General features: G+C 42.2%; 1 protein-coding gene across 3 annotated transcripts in view; it reads left to right on the top strand.

Annotated features, from left to right (window-relative positions):
• NELL1 (neural EGFL like 1) overlaps positions 1–16,959 on the top strand; it is a 376,722-nt gene that overhangs the window by 228,400 nt on the left and 131,363 nt on the right. The window lies entirely within an intron of this gene.

The following is a 16,959-nucleotide window of genomic DNA, read 5'->3' as shown; positions in this document are numbered from 1 at the left end:
GAAAATGCCTTCTGGATTTTGTTCTTTATTTAAAGTACCTTTGACACATATCTTATTCATCTACTTTAGAATCACAAACAATCATAATCTTTTGAAATCTCTTTACCCGTTTCTTCAACGAAAACAAATGAGACCATCAGAAGCAGCCAGTTAAGCAGATACATGAATATTGCAGTAATGTTCAAGCCACAATCATTTTTCTGATTTTCATTCTGCTCAGCTGAGAAAATTGATAATTGCTCCTATTTCTATAAATCCTTCCCATTGTGTGTGTTGATATAGTTTCAATAGGACACAGTGCTGCATTTCAGACATTCTTCATTTTAATGAATCACATGAAAATGTGATTCTTGACATATCTTTTATTAAAAAGAAGCAGCATCTGATTATAGGCAGAACACTTGGGATTTTTTAAATAAATTAGGTTGGACACTGTAGGCTTGATTTAAATCAATATTTCAGAAAACATTACAGGAAGAAAGTGAGAGCATTGAACCAATAGAGTGCTAGTAGTGATGGTAATAACTGCAACTGTTTTTAGAGTTGGGACAAACTTGAAATGTTGGGTATTTCATAGGTCTACCCCAGTGAAGAATTTAGGTTTCTCTTCATTCCTTGCATTACATAGCATCTGACAAAATGACCCTGTAAACCTAATAAGAAACATAGTATGACCAACTGCAAGTACTTGGGAATATTGCAAATTATAGAATTTTGATTGCTCACCTACACAATTGTTGCTTACTGGAAGGACAGATCGTGAAGCTGAGGCTCCAATACTTTGGCCACCTCACGAGAAGAGAAGACTCCCTGGAAAAGACCCTGATGTTGGGAAAGATGGAGGGCACAAGGAGAAGGGGACTACAGAGGATGAGATGGTTGGACAGTGTTCTCGGAGCTACCAACATGAGTCTGACCAAACTGCGGGGGGGCAGTGGAAGACAGGAGTGCCTGGCGTGCTCTGGTCCATGGGGTCACGAAGAGTTGGACACGACTAAACAACTAAACAACAACAACAACAACAACAACAACAACAACAACACAATTGTTATTGTTATTTGGCAGTATTTGTTTAGAGGTTTTTAGAAGCTTTGTTACAGAATGCAGTATCATTATAAATTTTCTTAATTGCTCACCTGTCTTGGACTATGTTGAAACGTACTCTAAAATTGCTGTTGAATTTTTCTTACATTAATTCAGGGGCTTATCATCAGGCAGAATACCTAAGGGTTTCATAGAGAGAAGCCAGACATATTTCAATAAGAATTGTAAAAACATTCCCAGGGACTCTGAATGCTTACAACACAGAAAGCTGCTTTAAACCATGTCAGACCATTTGTCCATCTAGCTCTATGTTGTCTACGCTGACTTGTACCAGCTTCCCCAGGTTTTCAGATAGGAGTCTTTCTCACCTCTTTTAGGAGGTGTTAGGGATTGGACACACGGGTGGCGCTGTGGTCTAAACCACAGAGCCTAGGGCTTGCCGATCAGAAGGTTGGCGGTTCGAATCCCTGTTGTTCGGTCCCAGCTTCTGCCCACCTAGCAGTTTGAAAGCACCTCAAAGTGCAAGTAGATAAATAGGTACCGCTCCGGCGGGAAGGTAAATGGCTTTTCCATGCGCTGCTCTGGTTCGCCAGAAGCGGCTTAGTCATGCTGGCCACATGACCCGGAAAAACAGTCTGCGGACAAACGCTGGCTCCCTCGCCCAGTAAAGCGAGATGAGCACCGCAACCCCAGAGTCGTTTGCAACTGACCTAATGGTCAGGGGTACCTTTAACTTTACCTTTAGGGATTGGAAAAGAGACCTTCTGCAGGCAAAACAGGTGTGCCGCTACTGAGCTATGACCCTTCCCCATTGACACTAGTATTGTCCTAAGCTGAAAATTGACGTGAGTTTGGAGATTCCTACTCAGCAACAACAAAGATGGAATTATAAGGGAAGTCAAAATAATCTGATAGAATCAAGACTAAAGCAAAACAAACATTGTCTGCCTAATAGAACTGAAGTCCTTAGAGTTGAAAACAATGACCTACAGTATTTATATTTCTGTCTCTAAGTCAAAGGGAAGCTGACTTCAGTCTTGCATAGTCTATCTTTTCTTAAAATAGAAAACCTGTACTTCCATCCAAGGTGCTTACTTAGGATCTCTTAACACAATTCAAACTGCATTTGGATTATGAACATATTGTTATAGTCATGAGATCCTTCTACTTCTGTTGGAAAAATAGTTCTGGTCTTGGATGAACCAGGAGTTAAAACTCTCATTTCTTTATCTCATCCTTCTTATATTAGCTGCTGGTCTTACTTTGCTGATGGGACTTGGTCCTTTATGTTCTCTTGTATTGATAGGCCTGTCTTTAGCTACCCAGTGTTTCATTCAGCTACAAAACATTGTAAGGTAATTTTCCTTCCTAATGTTGAAGCTGGGATAGAAGACTAACAGAGAACAGATATTGCTAATTAATTTTTTGGCTGCCCTCACTTTGCATTGTTAACAGTTATAAAATAACCAGCTTTTCTAGAATTTGGAGCCCCATGGTAGCAGGGCTAAACCTTGTTGTTTTTCTTACTGGAACAGTGTTCTACTTTAAACTATCATCAGCACTACAGATGGTCTTCAGATAGCAAAAGCCTTTATATAAATCAAAATACTTCACACATGCATTTTGTCATTCAGAAAGAAAATCCCTGTATAAATCTAGTCCAGGCTTCCTCAACCTCGGCCCTCCAGGTGTTTTGAGACTACAATTCCCATCATCCCTGACCACTGGTCCTGCTAGCTAGACATCATGGGAGTTGTAGACCCAAAACATCTGGAGAGCCGAGGTTGAGGAAGCCTGATCTACTTTCTTCTTCTTCTTCCTCCTCCTCCTCCTCCTCCTCCTCCTCTTCTTCTTCTTCTTCTTCTTCTTCTTCTTCTTCTTCTTCTTCTTCTTCTTCTTCTCCCCCCCTCCTCCTCCTCCTTCTCCTCCTTCTCTTCTTCTTCGCTGTGGCATTACTAAATTGTTAGATCCAACTCATTTGGGTAATTATAGGCTAGTAGCTCATATATCATACTTGGGCAAGATATCTGAGTAGATTGTGACTGTTCAGCTGCAAGCACTTTTGTCCCAATTTCAGTCCAGTTTCACATTTTGGGACCAAAATGACCTTCAGGATTATCTTTTATACAGGATAGATGGGGAATGTAAATTTATTAATTCTCCAGGGTCTCTGGATGGTTTTCTGTTCCATGGATTATGGTATCCTTAAGTGCTGCCTGGCAGAGGTAGGAACTGGATCATATTACTTTGTGGTAGTTTTGTTTCTGTCAGAAAGCTTGCAGAAGGTGATGCTGAGGAGAAATGTTCTATCCCACCGGAATTTTATTAACAACTTTCTTAGCAGGCGTCTTCTTAATTTGCTTTAGCCATTCTTGGTTTGTTGCCTAGAATTATACATCACAGGGGAAAACTGCTAAACTCTGCCTGTGTATCATTCAACACAATTCCTTTACATTTCACATACTGTTTCCTCTTTGAATTACCTCTGTTGCATTCTGAAATTTCTCCTTCCCTGTCCCAATTGATTTGCTTATGGGAGAGCATTTAATTTCAGCATAATAGCATTAGTTCAGCAACATCTGCTGGCTGCAAAGCCATAACTATTCCTTTTCACACAAGTGGTTATTGAGAGAAAGACTGGCTTGCAGCAAGGGTGGCTAATCTGTGGCCCTCCAGATGTTATTGGGCTACAACTCCAAGCATTCCTGGTGGCTGGGATGGATGATAGTTATAATTCATATTCCAAGCTTTGTGAAAGAAACATAAAAGGTTGCATTCCCAACTTCATGAGATTGCTTGAACAACAAAGAGGGAATTGCTATACAGTGGTACCTCGGTTTATGAACACAATTGGTTCCGGAAGTCTGTTCATAAACTGAAGCGTTCATAAACTGAAGCGAACTTTCCCATTGAAAGTAATGGAAAGTGAATTAATCCGTTCCAGACGGTCTGCGGAGTAAGCGTTCATAAACTGAAGCAAACTTTCCCATTGAAAGTAATGGAAAGTGGATTAATCCGTTCCAGACGGGTCCGCGGAGTACTTAAACTGAAGCGTTCATAAACTGAAGCATGGGTGTAATTGGTTCCGGAAGTCTGTTCATAAACTGAAGCGTTCATAAACTGAAGCAAATTTTCCCATTGAAAGTAATGGAAAATGAATTAATCCGTTCCAGATGGGTCCGTGGCATTCATAAACTGAAAATTCATAAACCGAGGTGTTCATAAACCGAGGTTCCACTGTACATGCATATCAGCAGCACTTCTAAGGTGTTCTGTTCCTAAATAAGGTTAGGCTGATCATTGTCTATACCTATTCTCACAAATCTTTTAGGAATTTTTACACTGCATTTTGGTTGAGATCTTTTGAGCTGGTTGCTGGTTTTGAATTAATTTTAAGGATATTTATTCCATATAAGTCTATATTTTCTATAGATATATACCGTAGCCTAATTTTTTTATCCCTTGTTTGTGCAGTCATTAATCACTAAGAATGCACAAGCAAGGGGTCAAAATTGAGGCTTCCCAAAGTTGACTGCAACAGGGTCATTTATTATCATTTTATTTTCATTGTTAATATAATGCCAGTATTTATCTAAAATGTGAAAGTATGAGTTTATTTAAGGGATATTTGAGGGATATTTAAATCACACTCTTCTCTGCAAGCCAGCTAGTTAGTAAATAAGGCAAGCTAGCTTGAGGATAACCTCCTTCTGTCAAATAACTTCAATGAGATAAAGGATGATCTTACCAAAGCAATGTAAAAGAGAAGCTTGCAACCTATTGATATGCACCCGTTCTCCCCCAGAGTAGTCCATCTGCATCCTCCAAAGCAATTATTGTTGTGGTATTTTTCTGCTAAAATGTGAGGAAGGGAAAAGACTATCTGAATCTTCAAAGTGAGTTCAGAAAATCAGAAGCTGTGACACTGCACATTGCTACATAGGTCAGCAGTCAGTCTCCTGTACCCACCAAGAACTAAAGGAATTGTATTCATCAAAAGAAAAGAAGAGGCTGTGAAGATTCCTCTCTCTTTAATCACAGAAATCAGCAACATAAAATTCTTATTTCTCATTGTAACTGCAAGCTTCTAGCATGAGAAAAAGCAAATGCTTTGATGAAAATTATGTCAGCCATATAGGGCATTTACATAGTGAGCAGACTCAGATGGAATTGGTAAATCCCAGGTATAAACAATTAAGAAAACAGATTCTTGCCCTCATCACTGCTCAGTTTAGTTTTCAGGAAAGAGTTTGCTCCAATTACATCAGAACAGACGTTTTGTGTTTCATTTCCTGTTGTATGAATAGACAACTAATAAAGAATTCAGTACCGAAGTAAAAATGATAGGTGATAGCAGTCACAATGCTTTTATAAAATGCAAAGCGTCTCCTCATAGATACTTGCATGATAGCGCTACCATAGGTACATGCATGAGACTCCCCCCACCACCACCATCTCTTGCTGTGTCCAATGTTATACTAAACAAAATAGTTTTGGTAAGGTGGCGGGCACGCTTTAGGAAGGATGAGCAAAAAATGGACACCGTATGTGCCACTTTGTATCCTGGCCCACAATGTTTAGGAGTTTGAGGGTCGGAAGTGTTAAGGGAATAGAGCTTGGGCTTCGCTAGAACAAGTGTACATGCCTTTATGTAATTTCCAAGGAAGAGCACATAGAGGGCAAAAATAAAATGCATGACCAAGACCCTGTAGACATTTCAAAGTAAAGTGCAATAAGCTTAAGGTGCTGACAAGGAGGAGGCCAGCAGCGAAGACCAGTATAAAATGAATTACTTGAACCGAATAATGATAAGCTAAAAATAACATGAGCTACAGCAGTAAAGATGGAGTAGAAAAGCTTAAAAGTAGAACAAGTAAGACCCCCGAGATGTGGGCAGTCCATATAGATGCTCCTATGTCCTAAGGCAGGTGTGGGGAAACTTTGACCTTCTAGATGTTGTTGACTACAACTCCCCCAGCAAGCATAGCCAATGACCAGGGGTGAAAGAAGTTTAAGTTCAACATCTGGAGAACCAAAGGTGTCCCACACCTGCCCTAAGACTTGAATGGTGCAGTAGTTGCCCCTGTGATCTTGTGGCCCTTCGTCCTCTGTTATTTGAATTCACTGCTAGCTAACAATAATACAGCTCTGTTTCAATAATACAGCTCTGTTTCATTTATTTTAAAATAAATAAGAACAACAAATATCTAAGTATATGATACTGTAGATAGGAAAATACATGGTTGATTGATGTTAAGCCAAAGAGGAAATTCATTTCTACTGAATTTATACTCTGAATGCATGAGGCCATGGGGAAGTGCTAAACCATATTACTATCCAAGAAAAATAAGAATTTAAGTGCAGGATTATGCAGGAAGACAGGAGTAGTAAGATAAGTGTCTTTTCAGCAAGGCACAGAGCTTAGGAGGGATAGAAGCAATAACTTGAAATATCAAACAGAGAGCAACAACTGAAAACTGTGAGTGTTATACAAGTTCATCAGATATTCAAGTCAGAAATCTGGGAGCTTGGGTGGCGGTCATTTGATGACTGGGTGCAACATCAAAATATCTGAGTCACAAAGTTCTACCAAAAATATTCTCAGCTGTAGGCAGTACATACACCAGTGTAAAGAAAATGCTGGTATATACAGAGAACAGCAAGGCAAAATATATAGGAGAAACGTGCAAAAACAGTGCATAAGATAAAAATAAAAAATATATTTTAAGTAGCACAACTTGCCTGTTCGTTAGAGTGTGGTGCTGTGCCAAGGTTGGAGGTTTGATCTCCGTACAGGACAGCTACAACATACTTCTGCATTGCAGGGGGTTGGACTAGATGATCCTCGGGTTCCCTTCCAACTCTATATAAGTCTATGATTCTAATATTTCTAAAGTTACAATGAAATACTAAAATCTAGGAACATGCGTATAGAATACACCGCAGACGTGGAAGGACTGGAGCAGACAGTAGAAATAAGGGAATCAAGATTATAGTGTCTTCATAGTATGCAAAGGTAGAACTCAAAGACTAGGAAAAGGAACAAAATCAGGTTGCGCTAAGTGGACATTTGCCTCCATATCATATCATTAAGATGGACAAGTGCCTTCCAGTCTCTAACACCAGTGATTTTTGTGCTTTGAGGCATTGAATATTCAGGGAGGAATAGAATTCTGTGACAAATGTCCCCCAGCAATCAAGAACTGTGTAGTTTGCATACACCTTAAGGTCCAGGTACCTTAGGAACTGCTATACTTCAGCAGTATGCTAAATCCAATACTGTAAGAGGTGTTACTTGTGTGGTAAGCTAAGCATGAAGCCACTGGGAAAATTTGGATTCATATTTCTGCTTTCTTTAAATATGGACATTCCTCATGACGTGGCAAGAATTTTAGGAAAGCGACATTCTGAAGGAATGAAACTTTACTCCAAAATTCTAGAGATTTCATTGAAAAGGTCCCACCAAGTTTTGCCATACAGCTAGTGAACCAAAAGCAGCTTTTCCTGTGTAAAATTATGAGATGATCCTCACAAATAGTTTTATAGACACAGTTGTGCTCCTCAGAGTTCCAGGGTTTGCTTCATTTTACTGCATGATAGGACAGCGGGTGGCGCTGTAGGTTAAACCACAGAGCCTAGGGCTTGCCGATCAGAAGGTCGGCGGTTTGAATCCCCGTGACGGGGTGAACTCCCGTTGTTTGGACCCCTGCTCCTGCCAACCTAGCAGTTTGAAAGCATGAAGTGCAAGTAGATAAATAGGTACCGCTACAGCGGGAAGCTAAACGGTGTTTCCGTGTGCTGCTCTGGTTCGCCAGAAGTGGCTTTGTCATGCTAGCTACATGACCCGGAAGCTGTACGCTGGCTCCCTCGGCCAATAATGCGAGATGAGTGCCGCAACCCCAGAGTCACCCATGTCCCTAGTGTTTAGTATAGCAAACACAAATACATTCCCCCCATCCCCTTTTCTAGATTTTGCAGACTTGAGGCCAGTTTTTCAGAGGCCGGGGAAGTCATCCAAGTGCTGCAGAAGCAATTTAGCAAATCTGGCAATTTCACAGGTATTTCAATATATCCATATTAAATAGAGCAAACAGAATGAGTAGCTCAGAGAACTACATGAAAACCTGAGCAAGCAGTAGTTATGCTGTCCTTTGATCACACCTAGGTCATATTCAGACTTGCCAAGACAGCACCAACACTACTTGGATATGTAAATACAATGAACTTCAGCTTCTTCCCCTCTGTCTGGTGGCTGTGTAGGGGTGGATCCAAGACTTTATAAAATACTTGTCATTACTGTTCATTGCTACTTCAGCTCCTTGGTGTTGGAAGCAGTCATAGGCTGCTTTTTTTCTGCATGGCACCAGTCAGAAGGTCAAATTTTAATTAATGATAATAAATGTATGGAGACTGTCATCATGCTACAAATACATTTTAAATAAAGAAATTCAAATAACTACTTGAAAAAGAAATCTACTGAGTAATACATAACTAGTACTGCAAAATATAGGAATAGATGAAGTGGAGTCTGGGAATGCAAATTCAACTAGGGCACTGACCTTTACTGATCTTTATAAAATAGTGCAGCAGCAGAAATCTCAGGGTACAGACTAATTTAAAATTTTGGCACACAGTAGGGAGGAAAGGAGGGATAGATGCTACTCTACTGCATATTTAAAAGCCTGTACAGTGAAGTGCTGAGGCCAAAATAATTTAAGGTCACTAATGGAAATATTTTTAATGAGATAATTAGTTATGTTTACTTTGGTAAGATGTTTCTACTTCACATTTATTTACATATCTAGCAGATTCAAATAGGAAAAGTTTTATTTCCAATCTGCAATTCATTTTGTATGAGCTTTCTAGATTGGAAAATGGAAAGAAATGTATATTCATTTGTCTAGGGGCAAAAATAGTACAAACAATTTATATTACACTGAATAATGAAATGGCATATTATGGGAATGTAAAAGTAAACATGCTTTTTGGCATCTTTTCTATCTTTCTTTAAAAATTAAATTTGAATTAGAATAGTTCTTAAACAAATTCAGTTGTGCCATCCCCTGGAGATGATGAAAAGGAACATTATGGGGCAATATAGACGGTAGTGATTATCTTTGAATATTAGCATTCTTACAGCCTGCAACAGAGATAGGGGACTTGTGGCCCTTCAGATGTTGTTGGATTTTCATCAGCCTCAGCCAGCAAGGCTAATAACCAGAATTGATGGGAACTTGTCAGGGATAGATTGACTTTCTCTGGATAGCAATGTGCTATATGTGGGACTGCCTTTGAAGCTGATTCAGGAATTGGTACACCTGATACAGAATTCAGCAGTTATGTCCAGGCAAGGCAGCCTGGACATATAACACCAATTCTGCTGGTATGACTACCTGTTAGCAGCTACCAGTTAGGTTTGGGGCTCAATTCAAAGGGCTGGTTTTAAGGATTCAGGATCCCAATGCCTCAAGGACCACATCTCTCCACTTGAATCAACTCAGAGCATGTGAGCCATCATCTGAGGCCCCCCTTCTTATGCTCTCACTACAGAAGGTCCATAAGGTGGCAGCATGAGAATGGGCCTTTTCTGTGGTGGCCCACCACTTGTGGAATGCTCTCCCCAGGGAATCGTGTCTGGCACCATCTCTATCTATTTTAGAAAGAAAGAAAAAGCCCGAACTTTTGTTTTTTTAAAAAAATAGATTTTTTTATTGATTTTCCAATATCATTCCAATAACAGCCTCATTGTAACAATACCAATTTTATCTAATTAATACAATTATTAATACCAATTACTCAAATGTCAAATTATACAATTTAATTAAACTGGCCCCCTCACATGCTAGAGTTGAGTTCATTCTTCTACAGCTATAATCATGTGATTTCTATTCGTGTTGGTATAATAGGTAATTGATAAAGTTTCAAGTGAGGAACTTTAGCTGCAATCCTTATTGCTTCCTGTGTGTAAGTTTTTTCCATAATAATTTCCCATCCATATATGGTGTGGTATCCTTTATTCCTGTAACTGTTGATGGTTCCCATCATGTCCCAGGAGAAGCTGTTATCACACAGTTTCCCAAAGTCACTGCATCGGTTCGTCCCGTGCTTTGGCTTCCAGTAAACAAGCCGTCTTCGCCATTTTTTGCCCAGACGTTTGGACCTTAATGTGAAGGGTTTCAGACATCTATGGCCTATTTTAGTGGGGCAGGATCTGTAAGACCTGTCTTTTACCGTATCTGTACAGTGGAACCTCGGTTTACGAACACAATTGGTTCCGGAAGTCTGTTCATAAACCGAAGTGTTCATAAACCGAAGCAAACTTTCCCATTGAAAGTCATGGAAAGTGGATTAATCCGTTCCTGACAATGGGAAACGCTGCGCTGTCCTCATTTAAGGAGGCTGAAAACCGGGGGGGGGGGGTTCCCTTCGGAAGCTCTTACCTCGCGGGTAGAAAAGGGCTCCCAGCAGCAGCAGCAACAGCGGCTGCGGAGGAGGAGGCAGGTGGAGACTCCCGAGCCGCTTCATGGTGGAGACCCCTGCTGCAGCTCCCGCAGCCCCTGCATGACACAGCCTCTCCCCTGCTTAGCAAGCGGCAAGAGGCTTGTTGAGTCGTTTCATTGCGCGGCGGCGGCGGCTCTCCGTCCCTCTCGCTCCGCGGTGCCGACGGGCGACCTTCCTCCTTCTCAGAGCAGCCGCCGCCGCCAGGCGCCAGGACTGGCCGGGGTGGCTCGCGGGGTGGCTCGTCGTCGGCTGCTTCTCTTGACCCTGTGCCGACGTCTGTCTCCACCCTGCAGGGGCACGACTGCGAAGGCCCGGCTTCGCTTCTCTCAACCCCTCCGCGAGGCTGGGCCTTTGCCGTCGCGCTCCTGCGACGTCTCTCCACCTTCTCTGTCGCGTTCCTGGACGGCGCGAAGGTGGAGAGACGTCGCAGGAGCGCGACTGCGAAGTCCCGGCCTCGCGGAGGGGTTGAGAGAAGCGAAGCCGGGCCTTCGCAGTCGCGCTCCTGCGATGTCTCTCCACCTTCGCCGTTGCGCTCCTGGAGGTCGCGCCGTCCAGGAACGCGACGGAGAAGGTGGAGAGACGTCGCAGGAGCGCGGCTGCGAAGGCCTGGCTTCGCTTCTCTCAACCCCTCCGCGAGGCCGGGACTTCGCAGTCGCGCTCCTGCGACGTCTCTCCACCTTCGCGCCGTCCAGGAACGCGACAGAGAAGGTGGAGAGACGTCGCAGGAGCACGACGGCGAAGGCCCAGCCTCGCGGAGGGGTTGAGAGAAGCGAAGCCGGGCCTTCGCAGTCGCGCCCCTGCGGGGTGGAGACAGACGTCGGCACAGGGTCAAGAGAAGCAGCCAACGACGAGCCACCCCGCGAGCCACCGCGAGCCACCCCGGCCAGTCCTGGCGCCTGGTGGTGGCAGCTGCTCTGAGAAGGAGGAAGGTCGCCCGCCGGCACCGCGGAGCGAGAGAGACGGAGAGCCGCGGCCGCGGCGCAATGAAACGACTCAACAAGCCTCTCGCCGCTTGCCAAGCAGGGGAGAGGCTGTGTCATGCAGGGGCTGCGGGAGCTGCAGCAGGGGTCTCCACCTGCCTCCTCCTCTGCAGCCGCTGTTGCTGCTGCTGCTGGGAGCCCTTTTCTACCCGCGAGGTAAGACCGGAGCGCTTCCGTGGCCTCGGAAACCTTGGGTTACTTACTTCCGGGTTTCGATCGTTCGTAAACCGAAAGTTCGTAACCCGAGGTGTTCGTAAACCGAGGTACCACTGTATTGATGTGCTTTTAGGCTTTTATGATTTCTTGTTTATTAAACTTACTAGTTTCTTGTCATCCAAAGAGTCCCCAAGTGACTTAAGTTGAAAAGATGCATAAATACATTATACCATAGAATAGGCATCCCCAAACTGCGGCCCTCCAGATGTTTTGGCCTACAACTCCCATGATCCCTAGCTAAGAAGACCAGTGGTCAGGGATGATGGGAACTGTAGTCCAAAACATCTGGAGGGCCGAACATTTGGGGATGTCTGCCATAGAAGAATGGGATGGGGGAATCATGCAACACAATAATATTCCATGCAACATATTGAGGGGAAAACAATAGCAATAAGGTAAAGGTAAAGGGACCCCTGACCATTAGGTCCAGTCGTGACTGACTCTGGGGTTGCGGTGCTCATCTTGCGTTATTGGCCGAGGGAGCCAGCGTACAGCTTCCAGGTCATGTGGCCAGCATGACAAAGCCGCTTCTGGCGAACAAGAGCAGCATATGGAAACGCCCGCTGTAGTGGTACCTATTTATCTACTTGCACTTTGATGTCAAGGCTGCTGTGGATGGGTCCTCCAGGGATGTTCCAGGGATGTGGGTGGGTCATCCAGGGATGGTCCTCCTCTTTCTTTCACGGGGAGCAGCAGCAAAAGCAGGGCAGCAAATTGGTTTAAGACATGGGTAGGCAAACCAAGGCTCGGATTTAGAAGCCCAATGGGCTTCTAAATCCAGCCCGCGGATGGTCCGGGAATCAGTGTGTTTTTACATGAGTAGAATGTGTGCTTTTATTTAAAATGCATCTCTGGGTTATTTGTGGGGCATAATTCGTTCCTTTTTTCCCTCTTCAAAATATAGTCCAGCCCCCACAAGGTCTAAGGAACAGTGGACCGGCCCCCTGCTGAAAAAGTTTGCTGACCCCTGGTTTAAGTTTTACTGACTCTGCAGTTGTCCTGGCTGCTCCTCTCCTGCCTCTGGTGGGGTGTGTGTGTGTGTTTTACTGACTCTGTTCATTTTAATTGGTCTTAATGTAAGTTTGCTTTTGTGGGTCACTTTTGTGAGGAGTGTGACATACCGTATTGGCCTGAAGGATCCCCCCCCCCAAATTCTGACTGTGAAAAGTTAAAGTGCGGCTTAAATTCGTGACCTTACAAAAATGGGCTTTTACGATATTGCTGCTGAAACAGACATACGGTAAAATGGAACAGGTGTGAGTGCCTGCGGAATTTTAAGGGAGCAGCTTATATTCGAGTATTGTCTCCCGCCTTGAATTTTAAAGGTGCGGCTTATATTCTGGCCATTACAGTAATGGTAGTAGTAGTGATAGCAATAATATAGAAGTCCCTTGTGTACCTTCTACTGAGGGCCACTTGATATGATGTTTCTTTCTCTTACACTTGCTCAATTATATGCAGAAGTGAATATGTAAAATTTTTCCCATTCTGAGTTCTTATCCTTGAACATGGATACCTCATTGTACATCTCAGTATTTACATATCTTATGAATATATGAATTAGTATAGAGCACAACAGAGTTCATTTGGTTATTTCCCTCCATGGTGAAAAGTCAGTTTCTCTTTCCATGTATATCTACCCTCAATAAAAGCATTGTATCTCTCTCTGTTCGGCAAGGTTGATGGTAAGGTGAGCAAAAAAACTTCCTCTTGTCAAGTGCTATAGCTGGTATTAAAGAAGCAGAGTGCAGTTCACCAGCTACTTGATAACTACTTTGCTACTTTGATCTCCTGTACTGTCTTCTATATGAAAAGATCAAAACACCTTGCAGTTATTAATTAATCTGTAGACCACTACTGAGAGATTTAGTAGAATGATCCAATTTTCAAGGCTACATCTCTTTCTTTGTAACTGTACATTCTTAAAATAATCTCCAAGGTTTTAATATGAAAATTTGTCTGATACAGACAATGGAATTAGAATGGAATGAGAATAGTTTCTTTAAATGTATCTAAACACATGGAAAATCAATAAATTACATCATGCTCTGCCACAGCTATCATATTATCTTTGACAATAATCTCCAGCAATTTCTTATAAGTAAACTTAATTAATGTAAATATTAGTTTCTCGTAGAGAAGCATTAAAGATTAGAATTTAAGCATTTATTAGTCATTATTTCAATGAGCTTCCATTTTTATGAATGGATGAACATCTGTCGTAAATAAGAAAAGTTCTCATATTTTGTGTGGTCTTTGACAGCTGCATCAAAATACAAAATGTGATGCTTTAAAAAATAAATGTGCAGCTCACAAATTACTATTCAGTTGTGCCACCACCCTCCATGCAAATTTGCAATGCTTCTGATGCTTCCTTTCACCTGCTTTGCTATAAGATTGTTCAGTGTCTTCTGGCCTTGACTGTGTCAGAGGCAAGGGGTGAATGAGCAGCAGGAATGGTGAAAGTTGTGTTATTGCACATTCAGGCCCCATGCTATGGTACTGAAGATGTTCCTCTTGTCTTTTTTCCATTGCCTTAAAGAGGCAGTACTCATTTTGGATTAAGAAAATCAGACAACCACAAGAGAAGTTTTTATAACTCTATCCTGCATTTGACGCATACTACAGTGTCATGGCAGACACATGCATGTCACTGGTTCTCCAATCTTATCCCTTTAAGAACATAAAAAGAGAGTGTGAGAGCTTCACCTGTACAGAAGCTATTTGCACTGTGTTGACAGATGATAGAACTACTTCAAGTTCCTCTTCATAAAAAGAGAAAAGAGCTTGGGAGGAAAGCAGATGAAGTTTTATATAGAGAGTTGCAAGCTTGGTGGATCATGGGAATGCTGTGGATGTAGTATATCTTGATCTCAGTAAGGCTTTTGACAAAGTCCCCCATGATATTCTTGCAGAGAAGCTAGTAAAACATGAGCTGGACAAGGTAACTATTAGGTGGATTTGTAGTTAGTTGACTGACTGAATCCAAAGAGTGCTCACTAATATTCCTCGTCATCCTGGAAAAATGTGACAAGTGGGGTGCTGCAGGGCTGTGTCCCTGGCCCATTGTTGTTCAACATCTTTATAAATGACTTGGATGATATACTCATCCTGTCTGCAGATGACACTAAACTGGGAGGGGTAATAATGCTGCAGAAGACAGAATCAGGATTTAATATGACCGTAACAGATTGGATAACAGGACCAAAATTAACAAAATGAATTTCAATAGGGGCAAATGTAAGGTTCTATTCTTAGACAGCAATACCTAGCTGCATAAATCTAAACTAAGTACATGTGGAAAAGACGTAAGGATCTTAGTAGACTACAAGCTTAACATGAGTCAACAGTGTGATGCAGCAGTAAAACAAGAGAAGCTAATGCTATTCTAGGCTGCATCAACAGAAGTAGAGTGTCCAGATCAATGGAAGTACCGTGTTTCTCCAAAAATAAGACACAGTGTTATATTTATTTTTCCTCAAAAAACCACACTATGGCTTATTTTCAGGGGATGTCTTATTTTTTCCCTCCTCCTCCTGCCGCGGCTGGCATTGCTGCTGCGCCTATCTCTATGTCTTATTTTCGGGGTATGGCTTATATTCCTTGAATGCTTAAAAATCTTGCTATGGCTTATTTTATGGCTACATCTTATTTTTGGAGAAACAGGGTGATAGTACCTCTCTATTTTGCCTTAGTCAAACTACACCTGAAGTATTGTGTCCAGTTCTGGCACAACAATTTAAAAAGCTGGAACATGTGCAGAGGAGGGCGACCAAGATGATCAAGGGTCTGGAAACCAAGACTTATGGGAAACTGTTGAGGGAGCTGAGTATGTTTAGCATGGAAAAGAGAAGACTGAGAGGAGATATGATAGCCATCCAGGGCTGTCACCTGGATAGATGGAGCAAGCTTGTTTTCTCCTGTTCTGGAGGGTAGGACCCAAACCAGTGGCTTGGGAGATTTTTAAGCAGAGGTTGGATGGCCATCTGTCATGGATGCTTTAGCTGAGATTCCTGCGTTGCAGGGGATTGGGCTAGATCAGCCTCGGGGTCCCTTCCAACTCTACAATTCTATGATTCTAAATTTGGTGCTAAGGTGTCCACTAAAGTGTTCAGGTGAATCACAAATTGCAGAATGCCTATAGTGGGAGCTTGGCATTAAAGATGTGAAAATAAATACTGTTGTTATCTCAAAATATCCTCTTCCAAGTTTCCTATATCAATAGAGCAATAGTAATACACACTTGGAAGAGATACCATTAGACATCTGCTCCAGTGCTTTACTGCGTGCTGAAATTCTTACCTAGAGCATCCTTGGCAGATACATCTCCGGACTCTTTTTAATAATCTCTAGTGATAAAAGTTCCATAATTTCCCACAGCTGTTTGATCCTTAGTCCATCTGGCACATTGCAAACCTTGTTCCCTCACAGCCAGCCTGTGTGCATGCTGCTGGTGCTGAATTCAGTTGTGCCCTGCTTTTCTCACAATGACAATGGGGGAAAGTTCCATCTTCTTCATGGCAAACATTTGATATATACAGTTTTAAACCTGTTCTACTAGCTCCACTTAATCTTCTTCCCCCAAGCTAAGAAAGCCTAGTCCATTCATTATTGTCCTTGTATAGCGCATATTCCGAAACCTCTGCTGCTATTCTCTGGCTCCTCACCATGCTGACAACATTCACATAATAAATGGATATTCACATTCTAAATCAAAGTCAAAGTGATGTGATGCTCTAAAGGAAGCCTTCCCTTGTCTGAATAGCAAGTCAGTAATAACTATCTGTAGCTTGGAGATACAGTTGTTCTGCAGATGCACTTTGAAATGGTTGTAGCCATTATATGAACATTAGAGTTGATAAGTATGTGGCTTTTGGTAAGTTCTGTCCTCTTCTCATGGTTTCTTTTCAGCAGTGAACTAAGTAATCAGAACTGTATATAGTCAGGGGAAACTGAATAACGGGAAATGGGGAAGTTAGAAGAGATTTTCTCTGAAACCCATGTTGTAACTTTCTTCCAGATAGAAATAAAACCATTGATCCATTCACTATTGTAAATGAAGGCCAGTGTGTTATAGTGAAAAGACTTTTGGGAGACTTGGTCACCACCACTCATTGACTTCTATTCCCTCCCTGCTTTACTCTCCCTTCCAAAGTTAATCCTTCTTCAGTTCAGATTGCTTGAAGCCAATAGGAAACATGTCTTCGTACAGCCTGTC

The sequence above is a fragment of the Zootoca vivipara genome, chromosome 1, assembly GCF_965207765.1.
Source record: "Zootoca vivipara chromosome 1, rZooViv2.hap1.1, whole genome shotgun sequence".
Classification (NCBI taxonomy): domain Eukaryota; kingdom Metazoa; phylum Chordata; class Lepidosauria; order Squamata; family Lacertidae; genus Zootoca; species Zootoca vivipara.
The sequence above is the reverse complement of the archived record's forward strand: the minus strand, read 5'-3'. Positions and strand labels throughout refer to the sequence as shown.